Raw genomic sequence first — 12,323 nt, 5'->3', positions numbered from 1 at the left:
TATTGGTAAAGGCAAATATATAGTAAAGGTAGTAGATCAACCACTTACAAAGCTAGTGGGAAGATTAAAATACAAAAGCAGTCAAATCATCTGTATCCACGATAAGTAGTTAAGGGATACACAAACAAAAATATGTAAAATATGATTGTCAAAAATATTCAGTGTTGGGGGGCAGTAAAAATGCAAGGTTGTTAAAAATGTGTTTGAACTTAAGAAATCAGCAACTTGAAATATGAGTAATTTAGTCTATGACAAAGGAGGCAAGAATGTACAATGGAGAAAAAAATAGCCCTTTCAATAAATGGTGTTGGGAAAACTGTGACAACATGGATGGACCTAGAGGGTATTCTGCTAAGTGAAATAAGTCAAAAAGAGAAATAAAAATATTTGAAAAGAAACGGAAGAACTTTGTATGATGACATGTAACTAGACTTATCAGTGATCATTTTGAAATGTATAGAAATATTGAATCACTGTTGTACAACTGAACTAACATTGTTTTGGAGGTCAATTATACTTCAGAAACAAAACAAACACACAAACAAACTCATAGAAAAAGATCAGATTTGTGGTTACCAGAGCTAGGGTTGGGAGGAGAGGAAACTGAATGAGACAGTCAAAATGTACAAACTTCCACTTATAAGAAATGTAAGTCTTAGGGATATAATGTGCATGACAAATATAATTAACACTGCTGTATGTGATATATGAAAGTTGTTAAGAGAGTAAATCCTAAGAGCCCTCATCTCAAGAAAAAATATTTTTTCTGTTTCTTTAATGTATTTATATGAGATGATGGCTGTTCATAAACTTACTGTGATAATCATTTCATGATGTATGTAAGTCAAATCACTATGATGTACACCTTAAATTTACACATTGCTGTATGTCAGTTATATCTCAAAAAACTGGAAGAAAAAAAATCATTAAAACTAACGTGAACTGTAAAAAAAAGAGTTCTTTGAATATTTTGGGATAACAGTCCTTTTTTAGATAATGTCTTTTGTAAATATTTTCTCCAGTCTGTGGCTTATCTTTTCATTCTCTTGACAGTGTCTTTTGCAGAGCAGAAATTTCTAGTTACAATTAAGTTCAGCTTATCAGTTCTTTCTTTCATGGATTGTACCTTTAGTGTTATATCTAAAAAGTTATCGCCAAACCCAACCTATGTTATCTTCTAGGAGCATAGTAGCTTTGTGTTTTACATTTAGGTCTGTGATCTCTTTGGAGTTAATTTTTATGAAGAGTGTAAGATCTGTGTCTAGATTCAATCTTTGCATGTTATTTGTTGAAAAAACTCTATTTTATTGCCTTTGCTCATTTGTCAAAGATAAGTTGACTATATTTATGATGTCTATTTCTGGGCTCTTTATTCTATTCCATTGATCTGTGTATCCAATACCACACTAATTTGATTACTGTAACTTTGTAGTAAATCTTGAAGTTGGATAGTGTCAGTCCTCCACCTTTGTTCTTCTTCAATATTATATTGGCTATCTTGGTTTCTTGTCTTGCCATGTAAACTTTAGAATCACTTTGTCAATATCCACAAAGTACCTTGCTGGGATTTTGATTGGGATGGCATTGAATCTATAGATCAAGCTGGGAAGAACTTATATCTTAACAATATTTTGTGTCCCTTTCCATGAACATGAAATACCTCACTACTTATTTAGTTCTACTTTGATTTCATTCATCAGAGGTTTGTAGTTTTTCTCATGTAGCTCTTGCTCATATCTTGTTACATTATACCTAAGTATTTCATTTTAGGGGATACTAATGTAAATAGTGTTGTGCTTTTAATTTCAAATTCCATTTGTTCATTGCTGGTATATAGGAAAGTGATTGACTTTTGTTTCTTAACCTTGTACCCTGAAACCTTACTAAAATTGCTTATTAGTTCCAGGAGTGTTTTGGTTAATTCTTTTGGATTCTCTACATAGACAATCATGTCACACCTGATACAAAAATTAATTCAAAATGGATCACAAAACCAAACGTAAAATGTAAAACTATAAAGCTTTTACCGAAAAACATAGGAGAAAATCTCTGGGACCCAAGGATTAGGCAAAGAATTCTTAGATTAAATACCGAAAGCATGATCCTTTACAGAAAAAAAAAAACTGATAGTTTGATTTGATCAAAATTGAAAACTTTTGTCAGCAAAAGACTCTGTTAGGAGGATGATAAGAGAAGCTACAGAATCAGAGAAAATATATGAAACCACGTATTTGACAAAAGATGGGTGTATCTTTGACAAAAAGATATTCTATATCCAGAACATTTAAAGACTTCTCAAAACTCAACAGTAAAAAAAGCAAAGAATCCAATTAGAATAGGGAAATGGCAAAGTACATGAAGAGACACTGTACCAAAAAAAATATACAGATGGTAGATTACTACATGAAAAGATGTTCAGCATCATTAGCCACTAGGGAAATGCAAACAAAACAAAACAAAACATAATGAGGTATCACTAAACATGTACCAGAATGGCTTTAAAAAATACCGATATCACCAAATGTTGGCGAGAATGGTAGATCACTCATACACTGCTGGTGGACACATAAAATAAAGATACAGCCACACTGGAAAATAGTTTAATAAATAGTTTAACAGTGGTCTTAAAAGCTAAACATGCAAATATTTTCCAGCCTAACCAATATACTCTTGGGCATTTATCCCAGAGAAATGAAGGCATAAACTCACACAAAAACCTATACATGAATATTTATAGTAGCTTCATTTGTAATCACCAAAAACCAGAAACAACCCAGATGTTCTTCAGTAGGTCTATGACAAGACAAACTGGTTCACCCGGACCATGGAACACTACTCAGCAATAAGGAGGAGCCAACTACTGATATACACAACCTGGAGTAATATCACCAGAGAATTATGCTGAGTGAAAAAAAGCCAATGACAGAAAGTTCCATGCTTATGATTTCATTTATATGACATTCTTGAAATGACAAAAACCGTAAAAATAGAAAACACATTAGTGATTGCTAGGGGTTGATGAAGGGATGGGTGTAGGTGGGAACTGGGAGTGCTTATAAATGGCCAAAAGAGGGATCCTTGTGGTGATGGAAATGTTTCGTATCTTGACTGTATCAATGGTAATATTCTGGTTGTGATATTGTATTGTGTGCTGTATTACACTGTACTAGTACCATGTTACCATTGGGGGAAACTGGGTGGGTAAAGGGTATATTGGATCTTTGTATTATTACTTACAACATATGAGTTTGTGAATCTACAGTTTTCAGAGCAAAAGGTTTAATTCTAAAATAGAATTTTTAATAAAACGAATACTTGAAGATTTACCAAGAGACCACAAAAGTGACAAAATGGGAAGATTATTTAATGGGGATAGGGAGGAAGCATAGAAGCTGGAGAGGGAAGAGAGCCTTCCAAAAATAAACACCCATAGGCAATTTTCATGCTTACCCTAATGTATACGCAAAGTATAGTCAAGTGCTTGCTCAGGCGAAATGAACTGACTCAGGTCCTCTGGTTGTGACCTACTAAACGATTTTGTCCTGGGAGAAGGAAGACTAGAAAGTGAATCTCAAATTGATAGCACTCTCCTTCCAAGGCATGGTTTACTTACCTCGATATGAGACCTTCGAAATAAGACCCCATCTGAACCTTCTAGGATTTAACTTGACTGTGATGCCACCTGATTTGCTTAGAGGTTATTTATTTTGCAGTTCTAGACATATTAACTGAAAATTGCTGTGCGTTAGAAATCCAGAGTCTTTCACCTCTTGTTTGGCTGGTGCTAAACAACTGTTAAAAAAGCAGAATTTTTTGTAATTATTCATACAGCTTAATGGACAAATTGATGGCTTTTTCTTCTCTGGCCCCTGCTACCACCTCTCTACATGTCATATTATTTAATGCCCACTCCACCAGTAAATTGCTATAGTCTTAATGTGATAGTTCTAATATGACAATAATAGCTAATCTTTACCGAGAACTTACTACATGCCAGACACATGCCAGGCACTATTTAAATACTGTACATTTGTTAAACTCATTTAATCTTCCTAACAATCCTATGGGTTAGATTTTGTTATCACCATTTTACAGATGAGGTACAGAGAGGTGAATTACTTTATTCTAGGTGATATTTATGCTACAAATAGTGAAGCCAGGAAACAAATCCAAGTGATTTTAACTCCAGAGTTCATACATTTAACCACTGGGCTTTACTGACCTCCATGAAACTGTACTATATAGTGAAGTGTAAGACAATCCTCTAAAAACTGTGTGATGCAAACATGAGATGTGACAGTTTCTGACTAAGAATACCTTGCGTTTTGGAGCAGCTTAGTGGCTGACTTTTAGCTAATGGTGTGTGGGCAGAAGTGACAGACATCACTTCCAGGGCTGACCATCAAACCTTCCCATCCATGATTTTCCTATTTGCTTTCACCATCCTTTGGCTGAATGAGAAGGACTTTAGGGACCCAGAGGAGGGCAAAGTCACAAGAGGGAAGGAGCCTGAATCCCTGCATTTGCCGCTAAGGAAAGAACTGCCTAAAGAGAAGTATCCGTGTTGGACTCTTGCTTGAGTGAGAAATAAACTTTCATGGTTTTAAGCCATTTAAATTTGACATTGTTTCTTGTTAGCCGATCTTTAGTAAATACAAGATGTTAGTAGTAGTATTACTATCTGAGTTCTCTTCTGTCTTTAGCTCTTTTTTCTCGTATCAAACCAAACCCTTAACTCCCCAAGATTTTGTTCTCAGCCCTCTTGTCTTCTCTTTACTTACTCACCTGCTCAGCAATTTTGTGCTTCAATGCTTAGTTCCATATGAATAAGTCCCAAGTTTCTCTCCTCTCCCAATCCTCTCTCTTGTGGAGGGCATCTTCTGGTCACCTCTGTCTAGTTGTCCTCCTCCTAGCCCTTCAGACTAGTGATGCCTAAAAGCTACTTTGTCTTCTTCACTAATTTGGATATGACCATCCTGGCTTATGTGCACCCAGACTGGAAACAAAATCTTAAATTTATCTTTGACATTCTCTGTCCTCTGTCAATCGAGTGTCCTAATATTCCCCTTCTACAGCTCCTCTCCTGGACTTTCTATTCCATGTCCCTGTTCTTTTCTGGACTGCACAGCCTCTCTTCAACTTTGTAAAGTCCTTCTTACTGGAATTTGGATTCATATCTGCTTCACTTCAGCCTCTTTATTTCCCCTATAATCAAAACTTTTAATCAAATCATGCTAAAGCCACTAGGAACTGCTGTAATAATTTTAAATGTCACAATTTAATACTCAAAGTCATTGAAATAATAATAAAAATAATTTTTTTAGTTTTATCCCATTCTCCTATGCCCCAATATATACTCTATGCTTCACCTAAGCAGTACAACATCAATTGAATCAGCCTAGGGCTTTTCCAACTACGTGTCAGGATCTTGCTATTTCTACCCATACTTCTTGGTTTACTGGCTAGTGCCCTTTTGCCAAAGTCTATCTCAAATGCCATCTCATTGAGGAAGACTTTTTAAGAAGCACTTTTATTATGAAAAAATTAATAGATGGACAAAATAATGTAACGTACCCATTAGATAGCTTCAATAATTATCAATTCATGCCCAGTCTTTTTTCATCTATATCCCTACCCAACCTCTTATCAGGTCCCAAGCTGAACATAAGCTCTGCATCCTCTTTGTATCTCCCTTGCAGCACTAACATTGCATATGAGCATTTAATAACTACTAGCATACATTTTATGCTCTCTCCTAGATTTAAAGTCCCTTGAAGGTAAGGTCTGAATGTTGCCGCTCCATCTAGCATAACACAGTGCCCTGAGTTTAAAAGGAAAAAATTTTTTTTTAGTTTAAATTAAAATATCTAAGGCTATTTTAAAAGAAGTTATTTTCCTCAGAGTTAATAATTGTATCTTTTGACAAAATTATCTTTGTACAAAGCCAACATGCGCACCAGGCCTATTTTTAAATTTTATGAGGAGATTCGTCTGGTTCTTTAGTAATCCAATGCTCTGTTTGGATTATCTCAATAATCACTCAATTCTATGCCGAGTCTTAGCTCAGGGTGACATTGGACAAATCATGTGGAGTTAGCATAGTGAATATATTCTCTTCACCTGTTTCCTTATTAGCAAATTGCATCTTCCCGTTCTAGCTCACAAGAGAATTATGAGATCAAATAGGGTAGTCACCTATTGATTATACAAGTTAAGGACCATTCAGAATTTCTTTTTTGCCCTTTTTAGATCTATTGTCCAATTCTGTGTTTTTATTATTCACTAGCTCTCCCCTCAAAGGATGATGCAAAGGGAGAAAGAGCACATTAAGCTTAAATTATTTAGCAGTGGGGTCAGTAAAAAATTTGGCAGGGTGGAAAATTACAGCCATTAACTAAAATGAATATCATCTGCCCTTCATTAACATGAATGATAAACAATCATCTGTGAAGCATTTTGAATTCCTTAGAGAAACTCTTAGTTTGCATTTTTGCATGAGTGTATGTGTATTTTGATCATGGACACCCTTAATTTATTCAATTTTGATATTTCATTGATTCAAAAATTTCAACATACTTTAAGAGTACATATGGAATTGAAACATGGACTTCACAAAATCATTCATTATGTTTCCATAATTTCTAAAGTTGAGAATGAAATTGTGGGTTGTATTTAGTTTCTATTATGCTTATGCACACTTTGAAGTGAAATACTAAATCCAACATTAAATCAAAACTGGGATTATATAAAAAACTGTGCAAAGAACTACCTGAACAGTTATATATGCTAGGTTGATGTGAATGAACAAGTTAATGTAGGTTAACAACGAGCCTTGGGAACTACTCAGCACTGTCATTTTACGATGTTTCTGTAGTTTTCTGCTTATTTTATATGCAGTTACTCTGATAAGATTATGCAGTATTGGGTGGGGGGCGGTGTATGATCAGGCCACCCAAGATCTCTTGCTTTCTGTACATCCCCTTCTCGACCAGTGCCTGCTTCACACTACAGCCTACTCACCTGACTGACCTTCCTACATACTGGCCCCCTGCCCCAGCTAGTAAGTGTTCTACTCTTTAGATCAGAACATCGCCACCTGGAGAGCTTATCAAAGGGTCGGTGAGGGGCGGGCCCCTCTGCTAGTTTCCCTGGTAATGGGAAGTCAACCTGACGTCAATTCCCCCTATAACCGGTTTCCTCCTTGCCCTGGGAGTAAAGGCTGCTCCAGGTCTTGCCTGCCGCTGTCTGCTGTAGGCGATGGGGTGTCACTCCAGGATCTTTCTTCAGACATGTAAGCTCCCCTTATCCACTAAACCACTGATAATCTCAGTTGCTGACTCCAGGTTCTTTCTTCGGTCTCGCTGCTGGGCAAGTACAGGGCTTGCAGGCCTGTGGCATGCAGCCCAACAAGGAGTTACTGGGAGTCATTACATACTTTGGTGGTGTTGGCTAATTTGGTGACTGGCAACAATCTAAGGTCACATATTCATAAGGGCCAGGCTGTTTTATCATTGATGAGGGAATGTAGAGGACCTGGAGAAATCATTTACTTCTCTTTGCTTGTGTTGGGTAATGCCCTAAAATTGTTCAGGGAAGCCCGGGGGCCATACTGAGACATGCTGGGTGACACGTCCCCATCCCCACATTACCAGAGCAGTTCTGCTTTCATTGGTCTTAGTGAAATGTTGTGTATGGTTGCATATTTTTTATTTGTAAATTTAAGTGCTCACTATTAAAAATATTTGAAAACTACTGATCAGATTTACCACCCCCCCCAACTCACCTCTAAGTGAGCTTTCACCTGCACTTATAGGCTCTCTGACATATCACTGAGGGTCTGATTTTTGAAGTCTGATTATAGATGATATTATCAGTATATGCCTGAGTTAGAGATACCATCTTTCAAAATCTTCATTCTAAATTCTTTTAGTTACTAGTTCGTCACAGTAGGTAAATTACTGAGTTCCTTTCCTAAGAGTTTATTTTGTAAGTATAACCCTCCCCCTCTTTTCCTTGTAATCTCCAGTCATTCTTCACTGCTTGACAAATTATGGGCAATCTCTGTATTCTGACAAGGAAGTCTTCAATCACAAAGCACCTGTGCTATCTACCACTGCACACCACCGTGCACCTTGGAGTTCAGGAGAGCTGAAGGCCCAAGACAGGGTCTCACACAGGCTGGGCTGAATGAAATCTCATAGCAATGATATCAGGTGACTCTATCTCTGCTGTTGTCTCCATTACACTTTCCATTATTTGTTAAAAGTAACTAATCTTTTAAAAAACTTTGAGGGAGAAGAAAAATAAAACATTTTAAGCAGCAAAAAAAGTGCTGCTTAAGGTTATGGCAAGATCAAGACATGGAAGTAACCTAAATGTCCATCAGCAGATGACTGATGTGGTTTATTTATACAATGGAATACTACTCAGCCATAAAAAGAATAAAGTAATGCCATTTGCAGCAACATGGATGGACCTAGAGATAGTTATTCTAACTGAAGTAAGTCAGAAAGAGAAGGAAAAATATTGTATGATATCACTCATATGTGGAATCAAAAAAAAAAAGAACACTATGAACTCATCTACAAAACAGACATAGACTTGCAGACATGGTAAACAATCTTATGGTTACTGGGGAAGGAGGGTGGGAAGGGATAAATTTGGGAGTTTGAGATTTACAAATGTTAGCCACTATATATAAAAATAGTTTAAAAAAAGGTTTCTTCTGTATAGCACAGAGAACTATGTTCAATATCTTATAATAACCTTTAATGAAAAAAATATGAAAACAAATATATGTATATATCTGCATGACTGGGACATTGTGCTGTACACCAGAAATGGACACATTGTAATTGACTGTACTTCAATTTAAAAAAATTTCTTTTTAATTAAAAATGAAAATAAAATATCTAGACAATAAAAAAAAGGTTATGACAAGTGAACATGTGTACTTCTTAGTTCTGTATTTCCTGTCTTTCAAGAAATAGGCTATTTTCCCCCCATTTAAAAAATAGATTTTTTAGGATGCATTAGCAATATATTTACCATTAAGTCTAATGCATGGTTATAAGATTAATAAATCCATCAGTTTTGTTTACTTTCTGAAATCACATAAGAAAATAAAAACATAATTCCTTTTTTTATGTTTATAAGTTTAGTACTTCTGAAAAATGACAAATAAAGGATTGAAATCCTTCATTTATGACCTAGATAAATAAAATAAAAGGAATAAAACAGAACTCTATCATAGTTATTTAAGCTATTAAGTTTTAAATATTTATGCTATTAAATTTTACTTTAGGAATAATTTAGACGAGGCATTTTTTTCATTTAAAACCAAGAAGTTTTCAATCAAAAGTTTAAAAATGTATGTGGCACATTTTAATTTAATATTAACTACAATTATTCAAACAATTAGACTTACTTGTTATCTGTTTACTCCTATTCCTAGAACATTTCTAGTACAGTCTTAGTGACCAATTTTCTAGACAGAGCTTGCAGTTTATCAGCTTGCTTCCATTCAGTAATCATTAGAGCATCTGGACGCATTAAATAAAAATACAATATATGACAGATTTTGATAATGTATACGGTTTACCTTAAATATATGTAGTGATTGCCTATTGACTATATTCATGCAAACTGTATCTATATTTATATATGTTATATGTAAATACATATATATATATATTTAGAAACTATATTATAGAATGAGTCTTCTATTATAGCATATGTTTTTCTTTGTCCTTGAATGGCTCTTCAGTTCACTACATGAATCAGCTATGCTCATCACAGCTGAAAACTGGCATTGCTTTTACATTGCTTATGTGGACTGGGGGTAGTGGCAGATGGGAGGAAGGCTGCAGAGGTTCTGGTGCAGCAAATGGTGAGAAATCTCAGTGGTGGGGTCCCATAGTTTCTTTAGAAACCATAATCCAATACAGTTCTCCTAGGCTTTGTATTTGCAATTATTGGAGGTTAGTAAATATTTTCATTTGTTTAGAACAGTAGCTTGTTTTTCCCAGGTTCATGTCCTCCTATGAATGTATTATCATAAAGAGAAATATATAGAAAGAAATCAGTAATTTGCTACTGCTGCTTTTGCTGGAGAACATACCTAGAGTTGCCCATGTGGGAACTAGTCGATTGCAAATCTTCTGCCGCTTGGAATCCCTGTCCCTTAGAAACCATTGCTTATTGACTCCCTTCCATTTGCAGCTTGTTGCCTGTGGCATGCCTCTCCCAGTGAGCAGTCACATGGGCCCCTTATTGGGTGTCAGTTTTAGCTCTCATTACTATGCAGATGATTGAAGAGGGAACAAGAGTTCTTTCTTAAACCAGATGTTGAAGTTACTACCTCTTCCTTAGTTTTTCTCTTATTTCTCTTTCTTTTTCATCTTAAATTAACCCCTGATAAACTCCTGTCATAGAACTGTTCTATTTTATACCCCAGAGAAGGCTTATCTGGAGACAAAATCTGGGCTCAATACAAGAGTCCATGCCTTGGATATCATCTGGCAACTGCATAGTTCACTTTCCTTACTTGGAATGACTTTCCCTTGACCATCTGCAGGTTCTCACCTCAGACTGCTAGAAGGCTGTTATATTTTTTGTCATCTATTTTTCCTGTCTATCAGCTTGGTTTTCCTGTGCACTCTCCTGTACTGTTTGCCTAGTTATATCTTAAGTCAGTTGAAAAAGAACCATGTCCCATTTTACTTTTGTTTATAACCCTGCATTAGGTTTCAGATTATTGTACCTGGATTCTAGCTAATGAGACTCACTAGGGGAATCATGTCTTTAAAGAAAAGTGCTTCTTAATTGTGGTATCAGTTTTATAGTTTTCCATTGGAGGGAAAATAATTTTGAACCAATGACCCCATTTTTACAAGAGAATTAATTTTATAATTCCCTTAGTAGGCAAAGTTACCTAAAGTTAAGAAATTGAAGGCTAGACATCAAGTGTCCTACTTCTCTTTTACTTTAAGGCACATATCCCAATTGCTGAATTCATTTTGACATCACATCTGTGGAGTAAGTATTGCACACGTGGAACATGAAGTAGTGCATATGATTAAAACAGGCTTTTATATCTCAAACTACAATCTGCAGCAAAAATAATAATAAAGAAAACAATAATAGGCATTAGTATCATGCTTTTCTATTCTAAATATGTATCTACTCTAAATTACCACTCTAACAAAGACCAATTAAAGTAAGATACAATCAAAAGTGAAAAGATAGTAGCACCTCCCTTTGAAGTGGAAAAAAATTCCCTTGGTCCAACTAGGAAGTGCTGACTTGGAAAAATTGGTAGTTTGACATTGGGAAAGAAAGAAAATTGTCATGAATAAAGGTGAAAAGGGATTATATTTGTCAAGAGGAGACTCCTACTGGATGACCTGTCTGAGGGCTGCAGCATGTCACATCTTGTCTTGGAGAGTTAATGACTGGTAATGTTGAAGGAATAGGTCTTTTGTCAGGTCATTACAGCAGTCCTCCTTACAACTGCCTCAAGATGTAATGACTGGTTCAGATAAGGGGCCCAAATACTTCAGGTGAAACATGACTCAATCCAATCACCTTTTCCTGATTAGGAGAAAGAACCCAAGGCATTTTTACCTAGAAAGCTCTGAGGGTAAGCCCTCAGGCAAGAACACAGAAGCTGCTTTTGGTTCTCAGGAAATGAGGGCTGAAGACTGCTTGGCCTCTGATTCTGGGCAACTGTAACATTGCTCAGCCCTGCTCTATTATAGACTATACTCTTTGTACTTAAACATTCTGAAAGAGGTAGAAGAAAAAATTAAACTGGTAAACTGAATGAGGCTGGATGAAAGGTGTTACGTTCCCGAATTAAATGAAACATTTTATTGCCCTTAAAAGAAAGAACAAGATCTCACACAGTTTAGATAACACAAGCCTATCAGGAAGACATAGAGAAACTGTCCCTTTCCAAGATTGCCAGAGGTTCAATTTAATGTCTGGGTATATTGAAGGAGCATTGGTTTTTCTCACCCCTACTGCATATCAGGTATTGTTGTGTATCTGGAACTCATTTGCTAATGTTAACCTCAGGAGGACACAGAAAGGTTTCTCTTGGAAAAAAGAAAACAAAAACCAAAAAACCAGGAGACATCATTAAGATAAAAAATAGACTTTTAAACCATACTTTAACAGTTAATTAAAAACATTTTTTTCCTCTGGTTTAAAAAATCCCATAAAAGTTTTAAATGAGACAATGCCTAGTGCACTCTGAAGCTCATGGTAGTTTCTCAGCAGATGTTAGTGTTCTTTCATTCCCTTTAGTCAAAAAGAATTAA

At 35.7% G+C, this 12,323-nt stretch overlaps 1 long non-coding RNA gene across 12 annotated transcripts in view; it reads right to left on the bottom strand.

Moving 5' to 3' along the window:
- Positions 1-12,323, bottom strand: part of LOC105074783 (uncharacterized) — a 58,587-nt gene that overhangs the window by 15,873 nt on the left and 30,391 nt on the right. For all 12 annotated transcript variants that reach the window (XR_012505504.1, XR_006727416.2, XR_012505502.1 and 9 more), the window contains exon 4: positions 3,614-3,792. This is a non-coding gene — a long non-coding RNA (uncharacterized LOC105074783). The remainder of the gene's footprint in view (positions 1-3,613; positions 3,793-12,323) is intronic.

Source organism: Camelus bactrianus, chromosome 3 (genome assembly GCF_048773025.1).
Source record: "Camelus bactrianus isolate YW-2024 breed Bactrian camel chromosome 3, ASM4877302v1, whole genome shotgun sequence".
In the NCBI taxonomy this organism is placed as follows: Eukaryota; Metazoa; Chordata; class Mammalia; order Artiodactyla; family Camelidae; genus Camelus; species Camelus bactrianus.
This window is presented reverse-complemented; position numbering and strand designations above follow the sequence as displayed.